Here is a 23,280-nt window from a genome sequence, read left to right as displayed (position 1 = left end):
TGGTGGCAGTGGATGTATTGGTGGTGACGGCGGTCAAGCAGTGGTAATTGGTGGTGATGGTGTGGTAGGGTGACAACAACGGTGGTGTGGCGGTCAAGTGGTGGTGGCGTTGATGGTCAGGCGGTGGTAGCGCTGGTGGTGGTGGTGGCGGAGATGGTAGTGGTGGTGGTGGTTGTTAGGTGATGGTGTTGTTGAGAAAGTAAGTGAATGAGAAATGCAATGAAAAAAAAACGGGAGCGAGAATGAATTGTTTTAATGAAATGTGATTGCATGTGTAATGAATGATTCTATTCCATTAAACAATCGAACACCACTTTTTTCAGTCTCATGCAATGAATCATTCAATTCTCTCTGTCATTTATTCATACCAAACGCTATCTTAAGCTGTGCGTGAATGGTTTGATTAGACATTTAGAGCTTCGAGTTTGTCACTCGTGAAGGATTTTAAACAATTTTAACGATTTCCAAACGTTTCCCTTTTTGGTGCATAACAAATAAGTTACTAATTGTCTTAATTTACCTTCTTGTTGCAAAGCATATAAATGTTAATCTAATTTAAATCAATAACTAGTAAGCGACCATGCGATTTGCAACAGATTTTACGTCTATAATCATTTGCTTAAACAACAAAACCAATTGAGTAACCACAAACTAATTTCGTGTTTTTGATGCAGCGCTATTGTGATATACGAAATTCAGAAATCTAGAAAATTAAATATCGAATTAATATGTAGTATTAGAGAACTAATAATATGTTATACCCATCGAATAATAAGGGTGACTAACCGAGCACGATAAAATAATAAAACTATAAATGCTTAATTATTATGTCGAGTAGTTGTTTTACAATAGAAGTTAATAATGAAGCATCGAACATTTTTAAATGAGTAAATTGTTATTTTCGTCTTTGAGGTTTGGTAAATAATGTGGTTTTTGTCCAAAAAGTTGTTTTTTTTTTTTTTTTTTTGCGTATGGACCATTGGCGTTTTCCAGTTTTTGCCAACTACGTCCAAATCACTAACCTGTTAAATTTATTCGTTAAGTCATGGGCAAATGCGTCCTTTCATGTATACTTTATTTTATTCATATGTTTACTCACATATAAAACCCAACCCCCAATCACTATACAAACCCTAACTTTGTGTTGGGTTCCATGAATCGAGTTCAGCAACTTTCAAATCGAGCTCAACAATCAAGCATAATATTAGTTAAGGCCTCTTGTTCTCCATTGCCGAGTTCATTCATCTCTAAATCTTCCAAAACCCTAACGATGTCAGGCCGTTGAACGGGACTCGACAATGGCAAGGGCCGAGCACGCGGATTTGAGCAGGGCCGTCTCAACGTTTTTGGAGGCCTAAAGTGAACTAATGTTGAGGCCTTTTTAAAAAATTCATTTGTATAAACCCTCCTCCTTTTCTCGGACTTGGGACTGACAATAATAAACTAATAAAATATTTGTTTCTTTAACCTTTCAGATTGACCCGATTCAAATTTCGAATTGTATTTGACATTATAAAAAAATCTAACTATAAATAATCAAGATTCTAACCATCGGCCATCATTAGCTTATGTCATTATTTTTATTTTATTTTTTATACTATGGGTGCCATAATACAAGGATGAACCATTTAATGACATGGGCCTCACTCTTAACTTGACCCATCAACAAGTTCTTAATAAAAAGCCCAGTATTAAAAGATGTAGTACATAACCCATATAAAATTGGAGGCCTATAAATACTGGAGGACCAAAGCCATTGCCTTATTTGGCTGGCTTATGGGCCGGGCCTAGATTTGAGGTTGAGAGGTTTTGTTATTTGTACATATGTTCAAGGATCTGATGAAGTATGCGAGTGTTTGGTTCCAATTGTTTTGTTTTGGTAGTGATGGATGTATGGATATTGGGTTTATCATATCTTTGTAAATTTAAACATGTGAAATCAATTCAACAATGCTTTAGCTCCTTTAGTGTGATCTTATGATTTGCTTTTTCTCTCTTATATTTTGTTTTAGTAATAATGCAAGTGGAAGGATGAGAGGATACCGGTACGGTACCGAAAATTCCAATCTTAAAAATCGCTATTTTTTTACTTGTATCAGTACCAAAATCTTCGGTTCGGTACTGGTATCGGGACGATACCGGTATTGAAGGTAAAAAATTCCAGAAATACCGGTACCGGTACCGATCCTCAAAACTTTGGTACTAATTCGGTACCAACGGTTTCGAGATCGGATTTCGATACCGGTATCTGTACCAATACCAATTTTGCTCATCCATAATCTACATTGACGTTATTAGTTTGGAATAAAAAAAAAAAATAAACTAGAAAAATAGAGTGAAAAGACGCATTTACCCCTGACTTACCAATTAAATTTAACGAAGTTAGTGATTTGGAGGTAATTGGCAAGAACTGAAATGTCGATGGTCCATATGCAGAAAACAAATTTTTTAAACAAAAATCGCATTATTTACCAAACCTTAAAACGAAAATGACACATTACTCTTTTTAAATATAACCAATATCAATTGTATAATCTAATAGAAGTTAAGTAATAGTTTCTGAAGAAGCGTGGATCGACTCACTGGTAGACGATCTACTTTCCTCGGGTATGATTAGACTATTTCACCGATGGTTTCTCTTGGATCTGGGTTCTTCCACCTACAAAATGAACAGCACCGTAAACTTACCCCTCAGAAAGGGACAGAGGGGTCCTCTTTGGGGTAACCCTCCGGTGTGAGAATAAGTATTTGGGGAGAAGATAATAATATGTCCAGAGTAAGGAAATCTGGAGAGTATTGCTTGATAGCTGAATACTCTGTGATTGTGTTACTGGATGTAACTGTCTGATTGAATGTAATTGAATATGATTAAATGTGAAATGAATGTATGTTACTGGCTGTAACTGTGAATGATTGAGTGTCCTCTCCTTGTGGAGTTGATGCTGTATTTATAGTGCTAGGGTTTCCACTGATTGGGCTCAGCCTTGTTGGCCTCCTCCAATTGCTCTGCGCCACGTGTCCTCTGGGACACCTGGTGCTTTCTCATTGGTTATAATCACGTGGTAGCACATAGGTTATGCTGAGTTGTCCACCTTTCATTTGACAGCTGTCAACATCAGCATATTCTTATTCCTTAAAAAGATACCTTCTGGAAGGTTGTCTGACGTGCACAATCAAGGTTGCCCTAATCCTGATTTGGATAAGGACGAGGTTGATTATGTGCATGTGTGATATGCGCCAATCCTGAGGATGCGCGAGGTCTTCTCTTTATTCTCACGCGCAGATGTTTCATGCGAAGATGTGATATGCACGAGCATGTGATATGCGCCGCGCGCTGATGCGCCGCGCGCATATGTGATGCGCGAGCATATGTGTGCCTGGGCATATGATGCCTGAGCATGTGTGGTGCCTGGGCATATGATGCCTGGGCATATGTGATATGCGCCATGCGCATAGGTTTTGGCTTTGTGCCTTCATAATGTCTTGATTTCAAGCTTCTTGTCTTTATCTTGTGGGTTGACCCGCCTTGGTCGGTGTTGAGACGGGTACATACCTCTTCAAGCCCCCCCAGTCTAATGTGTGTCTTGTCTCGCGCGAGCGAGGTAAGATAGATGTTAGACTCAATAGTTTGCTCTTTTGGTAGGGGTTTTGTCTTTTCTTCTTATTACTCGTCATTGCGCGAAATTCTATCCTCTTGGGTGCAAACGAATCGTCCCTGGACGTGGTTGGTTGTTGCTGACGTGGTTCAGTGATGGAGACGTGTCAGGCCTTTCGTGTGCTCGAGGTGCTACAGTTGCCTTTCGTGTCCCATCACATGCTGTCAGGGACACGTGTCGCGCTCGCGTTGGTCCGTTCCTGCGAGTGGTGGCGCGTGAACTCTGGCAACAGCCGTATAGTTTCCTTTCATGTCCCCTCACACAGTGTCAGGGACACGTGTCGCGCTCGTAGTGGCTTAATCCTGCGAGTGGGGGCGCGTGAAGTCCGTTCAGCACCAAAATTTCTCTCTCCTGGGCCTATAAAAGTCAGCCCTTAGATTTTTTTATCCTTCATCTTCTTGTTCATTCTTCTGAGCTTTTCTTTCTTTGTCTTCTGATTATCATTGTTCTGCTTCCCAAATATCTGTTGTTCAGAAGCATCGTTTGTTATTTGTAACCGTTGTATGTCTGATAGCTCAGACAACACAATCACCCCCATACATTGCCGTAGAAAATCGTTAGTAATGTCTACATTGAAGAAGACCGGCAAGGGGAAGAAGGCTGCTGGGGGCTCATCGGAGGAGGTAGGGAGGACCAAGGCGGTGAAGAGGTGGAATGAAATCCCCTGCAAATTGAGGCAGGCTGATCTTGACAGCCTTATCGCCTCTCAGGGTTTTCCCACCCTGTTTGGCTGCATGTTGCCTGTGGTAGGGCAAACGGCGGCGAACCCGCCTACTGGCTATATATCCCTATATAGCCACTTTTTCACCCACTGCAACCTTCGTCTCCCGATGACAAGGTTTGTGGGTGCACTGCTTCAGTTCTATGGGATTCACATATCCCAAGTCCATCCGTTTGGACTTGTGCGCATGACTCACTTTGAGTTCATGTGCAAATCCCAGCGCGAGGAGCCCACCCCTCGGCGCTTTCAGTTTTTTTACAAGCCCAAGATCCAAGACAGTTGGTTCTCTTTTGTTCCTCGCAGTCAGAAGGTGAAGTGCTCCACTGTTTCATTCAAGAGCCTTCATGACTGGTCTGAGAGGTTCTTTTACATAAGGGCTGGTGTGATCCCCATCCGTATGACCATGCGCTCGATTTCTTCTGCGCCTGCGGATGTGGGTGTACTCAAGAACCCAACTGGCGCCTGGGTTAATAAGCTGACCGCTGAACCATCCCCCGCCAAGAGCATTTGTGAGGAGGCGCTGGTGGGGGTTGGTATGAGCAAAAGGTGGGCGGACAGCGCGCTTGAGCCCGTTATCCAAGTCGACGGGTTATGTAAGTTTTATCTCATTGCTTTACTTCTGCGCGAATATAATTCTTTTTGCTGAACTCATTTGACTTGTTTTGTGCAGTCACCAAGGAGTATATCCATGCTGCCTATGATGAGCACATGGAGGGTGGCTCCGTCGCGCTTGGCGCTGGGGAGGTTGGTTTCCCTGATCGCTTTGATGACATGTTCATCCCTGTTGATCTGGGATTTGTCTTCGACAGCGATGCGCCTGGTAAGCCTTTGTACTTATGCATTTTCCTTTACAATACCAAATTTTGCTAACACTTCTGTTGCATGTATTGTAGATGCGCTCGAAAACTACGAGCTGGAGCTCGCGGAAGAGGAGGAGGAGGAGGAGGCGCCCCAACTAAAGTGTAAAGCTAAGGGGAAAACTGGCGTAGGGGCCAGTAAGAAACAGAAAAAAGATGTTGCCCCTGTTGTTCAGGACCCTCCTACTCAGGCGGGGGGATTTGGGAAAACCCAGGAGTTTACCACCAAGGTTTCCTTGTCTTCCCTGCCTATAAAAGTGGGCAGACCTCCTGTCCACCTGAGGCATGGTGCCACTTCCTCTTCCCTTCGCGCGGCGGAAACGCCCGCGACAGGTAAACTTTACTTATCCTTTATGGTTCTATGAGCGCGATTCTGATTGAAGTACTAATGAATCTTGCTCACTCAAATGTTTGTAGAGCCGGCGACAGCGCAACAAGTTGCCGAGGCTGCGCCGGAGGTTACTTCGAAGTCCCCCGTTTTACCCTCAAAGAAGGGTAGAATGGACTTCATGGCGATGTTTGCTTCGCGAACGGAGTTGCGCCAAGGTACGTATTGCGCTCTTTTTCCTGACTTTCTTTTAGACCAAGTCATGAACTATTTTTATTTTTGTTGATTTTTTCACAGAAGCTGTAGCTGGCGTACAGGCTTCTGGCGGCACTCCTGGCGCCGGCGCCAGCGCCGTTGGCCCTGCTCCTGCTCCTGCAAGCGATGAATCTCCCCTCATTGGGATTACTAAGGAGCAGGAGGCCGTTTTGCGCGCCGACCTGGCGGCGCCGAGACCTCCCTCACCTCCTCCTGCGCACAGCCCTCCTCGCGAGACCGATTTTGATTCTAGGTCGCAGGAGAAGAGGCCTATTTCAGATGAGGATGAGGAGGTTCATGCTGAAGACTCCTACGACGCCCGCGCCAGCCCTGTAGCGCCACGAGGTTTCGCGGCGGAGCCATCTCGTGGGGCTGGCGCTGACTTTTCTGCTTCGTCCCCGCAGGTATAGTTTCTTTTTTGCTCCGCTGCGCGGACTTCCATCTTAATGTTTTGATGACTTAGACAATTTCTTTGTTTTTTGCAGGAAGCCGATCACACTTATCGCCCGAGATGGAATATAACTGAAGACAGCACCTTTCAGTCCATGGGTGTGTGTGCGGAATTCTGGGCTCATGCTGTGCCTCCATCTGAAAGGAGGTTCCAGGAGGACCGCGCTCGCGACGACCTGCTCAATGATCATATGTTTGCTGGGTCGGCCTTCATTGCTGCCTCCCAAGAGCTTCGCTCTGATTACGTAAAAGTACGTGATGCTCTTGCGGAAGCCAAGCAAGAGGCTAAGGTGTCTGCTTGGCATCTTTCTGATGCTCGCGAGAGAGCTGAAAAGCTCCAAGCCGAGCTCAGTGAGAACAGAGCCAGTGCCAACAGCACCTTCGTGAAGCGCGGGCATGAGCTTCAGGCGGCGCGGGAGAAGCTGCAGGCGGCGGAGGCAGATGCAACCAAGTTCGCGCGCAGGGCGCGCGACTTGGAGTTAGAGGCGGAGGCGCGTGACCAAGCTCTTGTCCAGTCTATCACTGAAAAATCATCACTGGAGAGTGAGGTTGCGCGCCTGAAGAGGGAGCTGGCGGCCGCGCAGGCCGATAAAGATGAAGCCCAGGCGACGGCGGCGTCTAGCCAGGAAGCACTTGATGCTGCGCGAGCGGAGAAAGAAGAAATCTTGGCGGCAGCAGCGTCTGACAATGAGGAGCTGAAAAAGACTAAGGAAACTGTTGAGTTATTAAACTCTCAGGTTCCTTCCCTCGAGACGTCTGTTGCTGGCCTCGCGCAGGATCGCCACTGGCTCATCTCACAGGGCATGACTCGTTGCGCTTTCGCGATGAAATATTCAGACGAGTTTCAGGCCCTTGTGATGGACTGCAACGCTGCCGCGCGCTTGGTGGGCCGAGATGAAGGGTTCACGGATGGTTACGAATATGGCATGTTAAAGAAGAACCCATCCGAGTACCCTTATCAGAGCAACGCTGCCTGCGCGGAAATGGCCGCGATGGGGGAGAAGTATATGAACACTCCCATTCCCATCCTTGCGCAGGTATTTTAACCTTAATGAGATTATCTTGACTTATTTTCTAAGTCTTTTTGTACTCATATTTTTGCTTATGATTTGCAGATTTCCGCGCTTGCTGACCAGCCCGATCTCGTCGCGCTAAAGAAATTACTTGACGAGTGCGAAGGGGCTGGTGGCGGCGATGATGGCGCGGCGAATGCTGGCGTTGCTAGCGGCTCTGGCGTGGCCAAAGGATCCGCTCCTGACACTGTTGTGCCGGAAGACTCCATACAAGATGAAGAACTTGACTATGGTCAGTTTGGAGATGAAGAGGAGCAGGCTGCGCCAGATGCCGAGGGCGATGATGTGGATAATGAAGAGGCTGATGTCAACGTGGAGACTTGAGAAGCCCTTCATGTTTTTATTTTTATTTGTAATTTGTATCTCATCTTGTAAACTTGTAAATTTCGATGCTTTTGAATGAAATTCTGTTTTTCCCTTCTTCGCATCTTGCGCATTCCCCATTCATCTCTTTATATCGCATGTTTGCTTGTTGAATATAAGATAGGCTTGCACGTTGGAATAAGAACAAGGTTGTAAGGGATTTATTATACTTAACCCTTGTCATATTGTAAGTGACTTTGCCATATCTTGATTATGTTGACACGTGTCTTGGCGCTTTCATTATTCCTCTTTTGCGCGACGTTATCGCGCGTTTATGGAATTATGAGTTTTTTAGCCTTACGCGTCAGTGTGTTACTCAGATATCCATTACAATTTTATGCGCGACCTCGACCTGAGACCTTAACAACTATGTTTTGGCGTTTGCCCGCCTTAGTTGTGTTTAGGTATTTTATGGTCAGGCTGCGCAGCATGCTGGATGGATGTTGTGAGTTGTTTGAGCTAAGGCTCACATTTTTGGGCTAAGGCCCTGACGTTTTAGAGTTAAGACTCTTTAACGCGTTTGAGCTTGAAGCTCGCGCATGTATGTTTTACTTCGTTTTATTTCATTTTGATGTCAATACAATGTTATCATATTGCTCAAAATTAATAAAGGGAAGTGTGAAACATGTATGCAAAAGATAATAGAATTGGGCTAAGGCCCTGACGTTTTAGAGTTAAGACTCGTTAACGCATTGGAGCTTGTTGCTCGCGCATGTATGTTTTACTTCGTTTTATTTCATTTTGATGTCAATACAATGTTATCATATTGCTCAAAATTAATAAAGGGAAGTGTGAAACATGTATGCAAAAGATAATAGAATCCTCATTAAGAGAAGATAGCGCGTATCATTATTCATAATGGCTTAAAAGGCCTTGATTACAAACTTGATATTTTTTACATGAAACATTTTCTAAGCTGTGCTGCGTTCCATGCGCGCGGGATCTTCTTTCCATTCAAATCTCTTAAAGCATATGCGCCTTTCCCCAATTCTTCTGAGATTTGATAAGGTCCCTCCCAGTTGGGGGACATTTTTCCCGGTGGTATCGCGCGGCTAGCTTCATTATTTCGAAGGACAAAATCATTTTTCTTGAAGTGGCATTCTTTCACACGCTGGTTGTAGTATTTTTCCAGTTTTTTCTTGTACTTGGCTTCACTGATGATAGCCGCCTCTCTGCGCCCTTCAAGTAAGTTGAGATCCAACCTTCTTTCGCGCTCGTTATCAATCTTGCTCATCATGAGCACTCTATGGGATGGGCACCCAATTTCTGCTGGAATCATTGCCTCTGTTCCATAGGTTAGGCTGAACGGGGATTCGCCATTGCTGGTTTTACTTAATGTCCTGTGTGCCCACAGGACATTAGGTAGCTCTTCAACCCAAGAATGGGATTCTCCCTCTAACCTTTTCTTCAGCCCATTCAGCAAGCTTTGATTAGCGCGTTCCACTTGTCCATTCCCCTGAGGGTGATAAACTGATGTGAAAATTTGGTTGATGCGCAATTCCTTGAGCCAGCTGGATATCTTCTTGTCAGTGAATTGCTTGCCATTATCGCTCACAATTTCCATGGGCAAGCCAAAACGGCATATGATGTGGCTCCAGATAAACTGCTTCATCGCTTCGGCTGTGATTTTTGCTAGTGGCTTGGCTTCGACCCATTTTGTAAAATAGTCTACTGCCACTACTAAAAATTTCACTCGTCCAGGCGCTTGCGGTAGGGGACCCACAATATCGATTGCCCATTTGTGGAAAGGCCATGCGGAGGTCACCGGAATCAAGTTGTTCTTTGGCCGCATGGTGTTTGGCGCATAGCTCTGACATGCTTTGCATTTTTGGATCTCTTTTAGAGCGTCCAAGTACATGCCAGGCCAATAGTAACCTGCGCTCATTGCCTTGGCAACCACCATGCGCGGGCCAGCATGTATTCCACAGATTCCTTCATGTATCTCTCTGATCACATAGCTTGCCTCCTTAGCATCTAGGCATTTCATGAGCGGCCCAAGATAAGAGCGTCGATATAATGTACCATCAAGCAGTTCATAGTTCTGCGCCTTGTGTCTTATCTTCCTCGCTTGTGCGCGATCATCTGGTACCTTTCCCTCCTTCAAGAATTCCATTATTGGAGTTATCCATGATGAAGGGGTTGTACGAGTTACCAGGACAGACTTCGCCACCACCGACGGGTTGCTCATTACTTCTACCCTGACATCTTTGCCAAAGTGATCAAAACTGGTTGATGCCATCTTACTCAGCGCGTCTGCAGATTTGTTTTCACTGCGCGGAATATGAATGATTCTGAAGCAGTCAAATTGCTCGATGAGCTTTTTCGCCTGCTCTAGATATAGAGACATGGTGTTCTCCTTGGCATCATAAAGGCCATTGACCTGTGCTGCTACCAAGTATGAATCAACATGGGCCTCTAGCTTTTTAACTCCGAATTTTTGCGCGATGCGCAGGCCAGCCAGCAGGGCTTCATACTCAGCCTCATTGTTGGTGCTTTTGAAGTCCAACCTGATGGCGTAAGTATATTCATGATTTTCTGGATCCACCAGTTTTAGGCCTGCGCCGGAGTCTTCGTTGTTTGAAGCTCCGTCAGTGAACAATCTCCACACATTTTCTTCGTCATTGGCTCGCGGAGGATCTACCTCACGCTGAGCCTCTTCAATTCTTTCTTCGGGGATTTCTGCGATGAAATCAGCTAGAACTTGCCCCTTTATTGCTGGACGGGGCTTATAGGCGATCGTGTGCTCGCCTAATTCCAGCGCCCACTTTGTCAGCCTTCCTGAGAGCGCTGGGCGCCGCAGAACTTGCTGGATGTTGTAACCAGTCAGAACTTCAATGGGATGACCATTGAAATATCTATGAAGCTTGCGCGACGCGTGTGTTAGTGATAAAACTAACTTTTCCATGATGGAGTAGCGCGTCTCAGGATCTGTCAGCACCCGAATCACATAGTATATTGGCGTTTGGATTCCCTTGCGATCCACCAATAATACTGCGCCGATGGCGCGCTCTCCTGCTGATAGGTATAATGTCAAAGTTTCACCAGGAAGTGGAGCTGTGAGCGCGGGCAGATTTATCAAACATTCTTTAATCTCACTGAAAGCTTGTTCGGCCTCAGGAGTCCATTTGAACTGACTTTTCTTTAAGCAGTTTCTCAATGTGTTGAAAATGGGGTAGATTTGGTTGCATGGTTCGCTAGGAACCTGTTGATTGAGACCAATCTACCATTCAGCTTCTGTACTTCTTTCATGGTGGATGGCGAGGGCATGTCAAGGATGGCCTCCACCTTCTCAGGGTTCACCTTGAAACCATCCTTGGTGACCATTACACCTAGAAATTTTCCCTCTAGTACGCCGAAAGTACATTTGCTCGGATTGAGCTTCATGTTAACTTCCTTTAGGCGCCCAAGGGTTTCTTCGATGTCTTTGAGCATTTGCTTTTCCTCCCTGCTCTTGATCACCAAATCATCCACATAGACTTCTAGGTTTCTTCCGATTTGCTCGCTGAAAACGGCATCCATAAGTCTTTGATAGGTGGCGCCCGCATTCTTCAAACCAAAGGGCATTTTTGTGTAGCAAAAAACACCCTTGTCGGTTCTAAATGCGGTTTTGTCCTCATCTTGTGGTGCCATTTGAATCTGGTGATAGCCTTTGTAGGCATCCAGGAAACATTTGAGCTTGAATGGCGCCACGGAGTCCACCTTTGCGTCGATGTTTGGGAGAGGGTAACAATCTTTTGGGCACGCTTTGTTGAGGTCCTTGAAGTCAATGCACATCCTCCACGACCCGTTACTTTTCTTTACCATCACAGGATTGGCTACCCATGTCTGGTATCGTATCGGGCGGATGATGTTTGCGCGCAATAGATCCTCAACCTGCTCATTCATGGCCCTCGCTTTCTCATCCCCCATGACTCTCTTCTTTTGAGCAATTGGCTCTACAGACTTGAACGTGTTGAGGGCGTGTTGTGCCAGGTCTCGCGGAACCCCAGTCATATCAGAGTGTTACCACGCGAAGACCGACATATTTGCTGTGAGCAATCTTTTCATTCTCACCCTCGTGTCGTCTGATAACGTAGCGCCAATTGTGATTTTTTGCTCCGGGAATTTCGGGTTGAGAATCCATTCCTCTGGCGCGTTTTCTGCCATTGGAATTTTCATTCTCCCCTCCCGCGGAGTACTTGTCACTGCGCACAAATGATCTCGGTATACAAAAGTTACACCTGTTGGTGTTGGGAACCCCAATGCGCCGTGCGCTGGCGACGGTATGGCGTTGAATTGGGCGATCGTTTCCCTACCCAAGATCATGTTGTGGCAAGAAGTGGTGGGCAAGACCAAGAAGTTGACAACTTCGGCTCGCTTGTGTTTCTCATCCCCCATGGTTAGTTCAAATTGTATTTGACCTAGGGGATGAATGATTTCATTGGAAACACCAGAGATCGGTGCATTCACAATTTCAAGCCTTGCTTGGTCTGCCGGATCCAGTTTCCTGAAACATTGCTCATACATGATGTCTGACTCGCTGCCAGTGTCAACCAGGACTTTTGACACTTCGTAATGAGCAATGTGTGTAGTGATAACAAGAGGACTGCTGATGGAAGGGCCTCCCCTGATTCTTGGGAAGATGACTTGCTGCTCGCGCCAATCTCCTTGGATTTGCTCGCTTCTCTTTCTTGATGTCTGCCCTTGCCTTCCTCCCTCGGCTACACAGATTCTTTTGTACTTTTTGCTGGCTGAGGCTCCTGATTGTTCATCTTCTGGTCTTGAGTTTTTCACCAGGTGAGCCAGCTTGCCTGATTTCACGTCCTTTTCAATTGCATCCTTCAAGTGGTGGCATGCATCAGTGTTGTGCCCTGTGGACTTGTGAAATTCACAGTACTTGCCACTGTCTGATGGTCCCTTGTAGTGTAGTGGCTTGGGGCTTTTGAATTGGACATTCTCTGTGCTTAACACCTGTGAAGGCGTTTTAGTGAGGGGAGTCCATATTCTTGGCAGAGGTCTGCTAGGATCTCTGCCGCCCTCCCTCTTGTCACCCTCCCCGCGATTACGAACATCTTTTTGGGGCTGGGGTGAGCTTGGTTGCGCCTGCTTTTCCGCGGAGGAAAAACTGGTTGGTTGCAACCTGGACCATACAGAGTTCTGCTTGCCCCTCTTTTCTTTGCTGCGCGGTGACTCAGCTTGATGCGCTCTTTCTCTTGCCCTATCTTGGGCAATTTGTTTTTCGTTCCTCGCGAAAACTCGCGATGCTTCCATTAACTTGGCCCACGTGGTGGGCATGCCATCTTTGCTTACGAGAGCCCGGCGGAGTTGATCACTGCGCGCGCCTTGTATAAAGGCCACGCGCAGGAGTTGCTCAGTTATACCTCCGATTGCCAGAGACTCCTGATTGAAACGAGTGATGTAGTCTTCAATCGTTTCATCATTCCTGCGCACGCAGTGCATGATGTCATCCGGATCGCGCGTGTGTCTGCGCTGCTGTACGAAGTGGGCTTGGAACTTTTCCAATAGTTCCTCGAACCCATCAATTTGCCCAGTCGGCAAGCTCTCGAACCAGACACGCGCCGCGCCCGTGAGGCAGCGAGCAAACATGTGAAACCATGTTGGCATCGTCCAGCTCTCTAGGTTTCCAGTGTTGTAAAAACCTTGCAAGAAATCGTCTGGATCTGTTGTGCCGTCATATTTACCCAAACCACTTGGCATCTTAGTTTTGTGCTGGATGGGAGCCTGCGCGATGCGCGCAGTGAACTTTGAATGTTTTACCAAGATGGCTGGTCTGTACGGTGTGGTTACGTCCACTTGCCCTCTCACTGGTGGGCTGTACGGCATGTGCAGATCCAGATCGGCTCTGGCTCCAGGCGCCATGTTCACAGGCGCGCGGAGCTGTGAGCCTCCTGCATGAGTATCTCGCGTCTTCCTCATGCTATGCACTTCTTCATCACTGAACTCAGTGTGTGCAGTGTGAACAGAATGTCCTTCTTCCGGCGCGCGCGGCCTTTTTGTTCCATGAACAGTTTGCTTATCAAGCGCTTGCCTTTGTGTTAAGTCGGCTAGCTTTTTCTGCTTGACCATCTCATTATACTTGTCCATTAGACGCCGCTGCTCGTTTATGAGCCATTCTTTAGGATCATTTGTTTCCTCTTCTGGACCCATTGGTCCTTTTTGTTTAGCGCCGGCAAGATTTTGTAACGTAAGATCGTCTGGAGGAGTTTCAGTCTGGCCATGAGGAGTTGTGATGAAAGGACGGTTACTGGTGGCGCGCGTAGAATCACGCTGCGCCCTCAGAAACTGTTGTCCCTCATTAACATCCTCACGTTCAATATCCTCCAGAGCTTGATCAACGTTATGAACGCCAGAAACCATGGTGATTTTTTTTATATATAGATCTGATGAGATCTGATTGCCGTTGTAACAGTGGATGGCGCCAATGAAGAAGCGTGGATCGACTCACTGGTAGACGATCTACTTTCCTCGGGTATGATTAGACTATTTCACCGATGGTTTCTCTTGGATCTGGGTTCTTCCACCTACAAAATGAACAGCACCGTCAACTTACCCCTCAGAAAGGGACAGAGGGGTCCTCTTTGGGGTAACCCTCCGGTGTGAGAATAAGTATTTGGGGAGAAGATAAAAATATGTCCAGAGTAAGGAAATCTGGAGAGTATTGCTTGATAGCTGAATACTCTGTGATTGTGTTACTGGATGTAACTGTCTGATTGAATGTAATTGAATATGATTGAATGTGAAATGAATGTATGTTACTGGCTGTAACTGTGAATGATTGAGTGTCCTCTCCTTGTGGAGTTGATGCTGTATTTATAGTGCTAGGGTTTCCACTGATTGGGCTCAGCCTTGTTGGCCTCCTCCAATTGCTCTGCGCCACGTGTCCTCTGGGACACCTGGTGCTTTCTCATTGGTTATAATCACGTGGTAGCACATAGGTTATGCTGAGTTGTCCACCTTTCATTTGGCAGCTGTCAACATCAGCATATTCTTATTCCTTAAAAAGATACCTTCTGGAAGGTTGTCTGACGTGCACAATCAAGGTTGCCCTAATCCTGATTTGGATAAGGACGAGGTTGATTATGTGCATGTGTGATATGCGCCAATCCTGAGGATGCGCGAGGTCTTCTCTTTATTCTCACGCGCAGATGTTTCATGCGCAGATGTGATATGCACGAGCATGTGATATGCGCCACGCGCTGATGCGCCGCGCGCATATGTGATGCGCGAGCATATGTGTGCCTGGGCATATGATGCCTGAGCATGTGTGGTGCCTGGGCATATGATGCCTGGGCATATGTGATATGCGCCATGCGCATAGGTTTTGGCTTTGTGCCTTCATAATGTCTTGATTTCAAGCTTCTTGTCTTTATCTTGTGGGTTGACCCGCCTTGGTCGGTGTTGAGACGGGTACATACCTCTTCAGTTTCTCTTTGAAAAAACCAATGGGTGTTGCATGTGAGTGTGAAACTAAATGATTTGATATGTAAAAAACTATATTAACTAGAAATAAAGTAGAACTAGTTTTGCCATTATTTGAAAGTTAATTGAAACATACTACATAAGTGATATTTCTTACCCGATAAAAAGAAAATTGCATGCAATCCCATCTTAAAATTTGTATTTCGTTCTAAATAAACGACTTGATTATTTGGAAAGCTTCCATTGATGAAGATTTCCAGCTTGAAGCAAAATTTGTGGCTGGCAATTGTTTTAAGACACACGATAACGCGGACATATTTTGGAACCCAAACCCTAAATCTCTACTTATCTCTCAACCTCCTACACCACCACAGCCACCATATAAATCGTCGATGCGATCAACAGGTCTGGCCCAAGACCTAAAACTAACTAAAATATTGAGGCATTTTTTCTTTCTTTTTTAGAATATCCGACCGATGTAGGAATAACATCGGGTAGGCTTAACCTATTATCTCGACCGATGTAGGAATAACACCGAACTAACTCCTGATGGGCTCAGTTTAATGCTTTCCGATGATACTATGCTACGACGGTTTAGAGCTCCAACAAAACCTAACACCATGAGTTCGTTAAGAGAAGATGAACAGGGTTAGGGGGGGGTTCTTCTCATAACCACCATCCGATGTGAGAATCGGTATGATCAGTGACGGATTCATGAATTTTTGCTAGGGTGGACACAAAATAGATAGGGTAAAAAAAGGTTCACTCTGTACGAAGGTATTACTAATGTAACACCCCGACCCGGAATGGGCTGGCGTGTCACAATGTATGACGATATATAGAGACAGAAGACATGATTCCACTAAATAGCAATCTTCAAGCATCCTAAAGTTTAATTCACTCTCTCCATTCCGCCCAAAGTAATCGTGAACCTGTGAGGAAAGGTATTTACGGAATGAGTCGAATGCCTAGTATGGAATAATAGGCTTGAGTAAAATATAAAACGTTTTCAGTAACGAGTGATATTTAAAAAAAACGGTGGCAGTAGTAAAACAATTTCGGTGATAGTAAAGCAGTTTTGATAAACGGAACACAATAAAGAAAACATTTTTGCGTAAAAAGTAAGTAAAAACCGGATAAGTCAAGACGATAACGTGTGAGTCAGAATAGTAACAAATAATCCAGAACAGTAACATATAATTTATAACAGTAACATATAACTCATAACATATAGTTTAAACAATGACATATAGTTCATATCATACGGATGTATCCATGAGTCCGACATAAACATTACTTATAATACGTGATGACACACAGTCAATCACATGAAATGACATGAGATGGCATACCCACAACCATTTCCCGTAGCAGAAACCGTAACATATCTAGGACCGATCCATACGCCTCCTAATAGGTATGGGCCACTCCTGCCCTTAACAGACGCCGTGAACTAATCTCTCCGTCACGGAAGGAGCACGTGTTATTTACGCCACAACAACATGCTCGTGGGACACTCCACGAGAAGCTAGAACTCAGGGTAACAGAGCACAAAAACATATATCTTTGAAGCATTTAAAATTCAGTATAGGAACATACGATAATGAATAAAATAAATTTAAATCTACCACATGCTTGTTTTGTCAAAAATTGGCGGACAATTAACATATTATTTACCAAAGTATAACATATCGGAAAACTGCATGTAACATGAAACCCACATATCTTGATTAATGGAACCTTGATTATATAGCCAAAGTGTTTATATATAAGAAGTACCGCATCGTATCCACCAAACCCAGAATATGTTATCAACGTTCCGTTTCCCATGATGTTCGAAATTCATATTACTTCCCAGAAACATATTGGTTGCAAAGGTCTTAATGAAAACAAAATAATCATAATAAGTATGAAACAATGGAAGGCCAAAGAGATGTTAAGAGTTCTAGGTGTTTTACCACAATCGAAACAGATAACAAAGGAGAGGGGTAAGGATCTGTACCTTAATTGATGATTTATAGTGGTCTTAGACGTGTTTCTTTTAAGGGGTGGTAATAACCTACAAGTAATTCATATTTTGGTAAGAATTTTTAAGACATAATGTGTACTTTTATCTATGTTGAATAATTTAGTTTAATCATTTGATATAAGTGGTTATAGCATCAGTAACAAACCACATATTAGTAATTTATTTACTTAGTTGTTTTATGACTCTACATTACTTATATAATTGTAGTTTATTAGGTATTAGGAAAAATTGGTTTTTATTGATCCCTACTATTGTCTTTTGATCATTGTCGGTCTCATCTAACGAATTGGTCACTGGTCCCAACTGTTAATGTATCTGTTCCTAATGATTCGCGGCTAACAAAATCCTATTCAGGTCGTCGAAAAATGTTTTTGGCCAGGAAAGTCAATTTTTTTGCCGGAAAAACACCAGCTGAACACCGCCATCACCACCAATTGACTCACCGTCAACTAACCACCATTACTTAAGCACCATCAACTGATTCCAATAATGGTTCTAAGGTTCCAGTGACCTCAATAATTGGGGTTTTTACTAGAAAAGGTTTCCTAAAGGTACGATACAAAGTTAATGATGTTTGGGACAAAATTGTTGAGTTTTCGGGAAAAAATATGTGTTTTCTGGCAAAAAACGTTTTTCCGACGACCTGAAACTAACAACGTTAAAATTTTGTTAGTCGCGGACCGTTAGGAACAAATAGGTTAAAAGTAAGGACCGTCAGCAGCCAATTCATAAGTTGGGACCGGTAGTGACCAAAAGACGATAGTTGGAACCAATAAAAACCAATTTTCCTAGTTATTAATTAGTTACACAAATTTTAGTCTTATATATACATGTTTGCTCAACATTTTTGATTTTATAAACTTAAGAATTGTTTATTTCAAATATAACTATAAGTCCCGAATCTGGATCACTACAATATGATATCAACCAAACGAGTATTGGTGCGGAATACCAATGCTCGGTTATTCAAGAACACAAGAAATAACAAGTAAACGAACACAAAGATGCTTCAAAACACACGTATATTAACTACGTCGGGTGCTTAAGCACTTACAATACTTGAATAATAATCAGAATGAATAATCATGACCCTATACATCACACATCTATATATAGGGACAACCAAAGCCGGCCCAAACAATATAAGGCCCACCGAGAACACATAAGTGTTCTCGGTTTACATGTGCACCCAAACCAAGCCCAGTTAAATACAAACAAGCTCAAACCACAAAATTAGGCCCAACAATCTCCCCCTTAGTTTGTAGCTTTGTCTTTACTCTTCCTCCATGTAATCAATATCTGCATCCTTCAATCCTCCAGCCCAAAATTTGTTATTGATGATAGATGCCATCATGCTTGTGTATTCTTTGGCGGCTGCTTCAAAAAGTCCATCTGCACTGATCTGATGCGTACTGAGTGTCTTGATATCCTTCTCATGAAATTCAACAGATCCTTAGGGTCAACAAAACGATATTGACCTTTCCCTTTTTGTAGCTTAACAACAGCCGTGGCAGTAAAGGGATCAAAGAACCAGAATCTCATGTTGTCCAATGTACCCTCGGGAATGGCACCAGGTACAGGAATGTATGTAGCTTTCTTTGTGGGAGGCCACATCACATTCACCATAGTTTTCCCGGTTCGTGGATCCAGGACTCCTTTGGCTTTCTTCAGAAAAGATTCAGCAGTCGGCATATTTGGAAAGCCTCTATCAACTTGACGCCTGAGAAAGTTCCAGAAATCTGTGCCCCGTTTATCGTGTGATGGATTTTAAAATGGAGCATTTATTAAGTCACTCAAATCAACTTTAGTCCAAGAACCAAAGGCCTTCATCCTCTTGTAATACTCCATTGTCCCTGACTTTCTCTTGACCCACCACATGCTCTTATCTGCATCAAAACCCCATGATTGAACTCCCGATCTATCACCGTATTTGTCGGAGAACCCCTTCTGAAGTGTAACAACATAGCAACTTCTTCTTTCCCTTCTCAAGAAACTTCTTCTTAATTCTATCAAACTTCTCTTTTGTAACAGATGGTGCATCCAAGTAACGATTCAGGGAATCTGATTCTTCTTGTCGGCTGACACCAATGTTATCGTCTGGATGAGTATTAGAATCTTTGTCTTAATTAGTAGTTTGAGCTCGATGTACTATATCCTCATTGCTTTTGAACTCATCTCCAAATTTTTGAAATAACCTTTGTTGAAGATCGAGATACATGGCAGTTAGGCCTCCCATTCCAGACTGCAATTCTTTAATCTTGGAGTATTTGTCTGAATTGCTGGCCTCAAGCTCTTGAATGCGAACATCCTTGATTACCGAATCTTGTTCGAGTTCAAAAACGCGTCTCTGTAGAGCCTGAATGTCCACATGAGCATTCTCAAGAACTACTCCTTTTCCTTTGTTTTGAAGAAAAACTTCCTGCATGGCAAGAATTTGAGCAACTTTATCAGAAACACCTGAACTTGACTGACCTTGAACAAATTAACTAGATGACCCAGAGGGAATATCTGCAGCGTCAGTGTGTTGAATGTCTGCTTCAAAATCAAAGTCATCACCAAAATCACTAGATAGTAACTCCATGAAAGACAACTCAGGAATGGATGCAACTGGTTCGGTTTGCAAGCCTGGAGTATGTGATTCTGATTGATCGGTGTTTTGTTGAGGACTGGTGGTTCATTCTGGTGCTGGTGTAGTTGTTGATGTAGAAGTGGCTTCGGTTGTTTCAACTTCTCGAACCAACTCGCTTGAACTCAAATCATCCCTTTTTCGTTTACGGTGGATGAGATCAGCAGTTGGTTCTTCAACACAATCTTCCTCAATGTTTTCAGTGACTGTCTGAGGAGGCTTCAGAGCAGTTGACTGAAATAGAGATTTAGCTGCTTTGAGGGCTCTTAATCTTTCAACATCTGTAAGAGTACTTGGCTGATGAGGCTCTTCTTCCTCATCTTCATCATCAGAAATCTCAAACGTAGCAGCACGTGGTTGAGCGGGTACCACGTGTTCTTCAGAGCAATGACAGACTCAGCTTCGGTCTCAGAAAAATGACTGCACTTTTCATGGGGTCTCGATCCCTTGTAAGCTATTTTGGCCCATTTTCTTGACTGCTTTATTAGCCCAAAGGAGTTGGGTCCCATTGTCTTCATATCCAAGGTCTCAACAGTTTTAACCAAATAAGTGTAATGAAAATCAAAAATCATCTGCAAAAATCTTGGGTACATCAAAAACATTTCCTTCTTCTTTGCTATGAGATTGCTCATCATTTCATTGAAGAAAAATTTGGAATAATTGTAATTCCAACCCATGATCAGAGCAGCAACGACAAACATTTGTGTGTGACTGATCTCATCTGAACCCCCTTTTCTTCCCGAGATGCATGTGAAGATGTGTGATCCCCAAACAGAAGTACCTCTCTGATAATTGCTTCAGTAACGGTAACAGGGTTCATCTGAATCTTGGAGTCGATTGAGAACACTCCATTTGCCCCTTGAGAACTGATCTTTGCGTTCTTCCAGAAATCAGTGACCATCTTTTTGCAAATGACAGGATTCTCACGAAGAGCATGAGAGATCCTACAAGTGTTGAGTCCAACAATCATCGACTTGAACTCCTTGTAAGCTAGTGGCGTGTCATACAGGTGACCAGCTATATTATGAGTGTCCACAAACTTTAACGGATTTTGATCAGCCATATCTGCACCAAACTCAACAAGTTAGATAGAATTAATGGACGTTTGAGCCATAAATTAAGATACACTTGGATTTTAAGCGTGATGGACTCAAGAGAATGTCTGTGGCAGTCCAGTTCACTTAGAGTGGCCCAAACGTGTACCATAATGATGATCTGGGCCCAAACAGTGAGAATTGGGCCTGGCAGGGGGGATCTCGGTCAAATAAAATAGTTCTCGGTCAACGGAAATCAACGAAATTAACCGAGAACAATGGTTCTCGGTCAGCATAATCAACCGAGAACAAGGGAGTTCTCTGTAAAAGAATGACCGAGAACAATCTATGATAATGTATGGGAGTTCTCGGTCAACATAAGTCAAACCGAGAACTCCTTGCCAGCTGGACAGAGAACCCCCTTGGATTCCATCTTGAAACCTGTGTCATCATCTTCTATCTACCGAGATCCCCAAAACCTTCATTAAACCTGCAAATTGTCACAGGTAATCAACCGAAAACTCATAATCAACACTAATAAGTCCGCCGAAGATCCTAATTAGTCAAGAATCCACTTTTGATTTATCAAGTCGAGTTACAGTGGCCTCATCTATCACCAAAGTAAACCTTAATGACATTCAAATTTCATAGATCCTGTTCCAGTACCTGCTAATCAAAAAGGCAAACTAAAATCTTTGATTAATGAAATAGCTATGATCTCGGCAGGAAGTATCATGAAAGCGGATCTCGGCCAAAGAAAATTATAAAATGAGATCTCGGCTGTGAGAGTTTTGAGATATAAAAAATAATGAAAGTGAAAAGGAATATTATTCCTTTAAAAAATATATATCAAACTTAGTGGGTCGTGCCAACAAAAAAAACTTAGTGGGCCGGGCCGAAAACTCTTTGTGGACTCAAGGAGAGCCGAAAACACATGTACTGGTCCAACTGAATTCAAGATCCATTGGATGATATCTAAATCTTTCAAAGCCCAAGTTTTAAGAAAAACATCACTTGTACTTACACAAACATTTCGAGGAGAGTAAATTCGAAGAGAGATAAAATTACCTATGACAGGACAGAATAAAATAAGAGTAAAAAATAAAAACAAATAAAATAGAAAAAGATTCACACACGAGAAAGACAACTCCCTTTATTTCAATGTCGAGATCAAATTTCAGTTCTTCGTAAAACCGCCGCCTTTTTATGAAAAGATCCGAACATGGAATCATATCGTTTAAGAGGCTGTCACAAGGATTCATGTTCAGTATTATTATGACATCTAAGAGACAGATTGATAGCGTGTATCCCATACTTAGCATGATCTTTCATTGCATCAGTGATATGATTAAGGTTCAGTTAGGCATAAAGCTTAGTTGGACATCACTCATGGACCTGTGATGCCTCCTATCTCTTCTCAAAGCGTATTTGGCTTTTCCCCAGATCACCCCAATTTGACTCCAACCCCCTAGTGCTAGATCAATTTTTTTTAATACAAAACATGGCTTAGAAGTAAGGTTGAACGTTAGACTTAGTGCCAGTAAACTGACAAGCCTTTCATTCGAGACATGACAGGACTTACTTGTGTGCCCCTATATCTGTAGTTCTAGTTTGAACCCTAGAAGCCTTGATAATGAGATAACTATGATATACATAAAACACTTCAATCCAATTTTTTTTTTGCTTAATATTAATAGTAATAGCAATATCTTGACTATATAATATTTTTGGTGATCAAGACACTAACGGGCTCGTGTATGACTGGGTAATTGCTTTTCTACCTATCATTCGGAGAGATGTATCTGGAGACACGCACCTGTCTTCAAAATGACCCTCCACATTAAGTTTAGCAAATTTAGTTTATATCACTTCAACTTTTACGCATCGTGGAAAGTACCATACACATCAATGACTGTTCTAGAGTCTTTTAAGCCTAATAACTTCACCCGTTAGGCACACAGAAACTATTTATCTATCACTTTCCAAAGGTTGGATCAATTTCCATTTTAAAATATTTTAAAGCTTCTAAAGAGCTATTAACCGAATAGTAATATCACTTCCCGGAGAGTTAATTAAAAAACACACGCGTTAAGCATTCAGTCACCCCGGTCACTTTAAGCCTTCAGGTTAATGGCTATCCATTATAACCACAAGTGGTTAACCGGACCAAACATGCATGAAAACACATGTCCTTCCGACTCAGAGTTACCGACATAATTTTAAGTAAAAGAACACAAAACACAAACAACATATCATAATCGCCCAGGATGCTTTCGGTCATCAGGTAAGTGGCTATCCTGTGAAACTATAGATAGAAGAACACTGGACCATCCATCTACAAGTATATGTCCTTCAAACTTGAGCAACCGACATAATTTTAAGCAAAAATGAATGTTAATATTTTTGATATTTTGAATTTTTGACGCACACACACTAATTTTGAATTTTCGACGCACACACACTATTTTT

The sequence above is a fragment of the Bidens hawaiensis genome, unplaced genomic scaffold (assembly GCF_021521415.1).
Source record: "Bidens hawaiensis isolate Kalapana, Puna unplaced genomic scaffold, B.hawaiensis_p1.1 tig00006968_1, whole genome shotgun sequence".
Taxonomy (NCBI): Eukaryota; Viridiplantae; Streptophyta; class Magnoliopsida; order Asterales; family Asteraceae; genus Bidens; species Bidens hawaiensis.
This window is presented reverse-complemented; position numbering follows the sequence as displayed.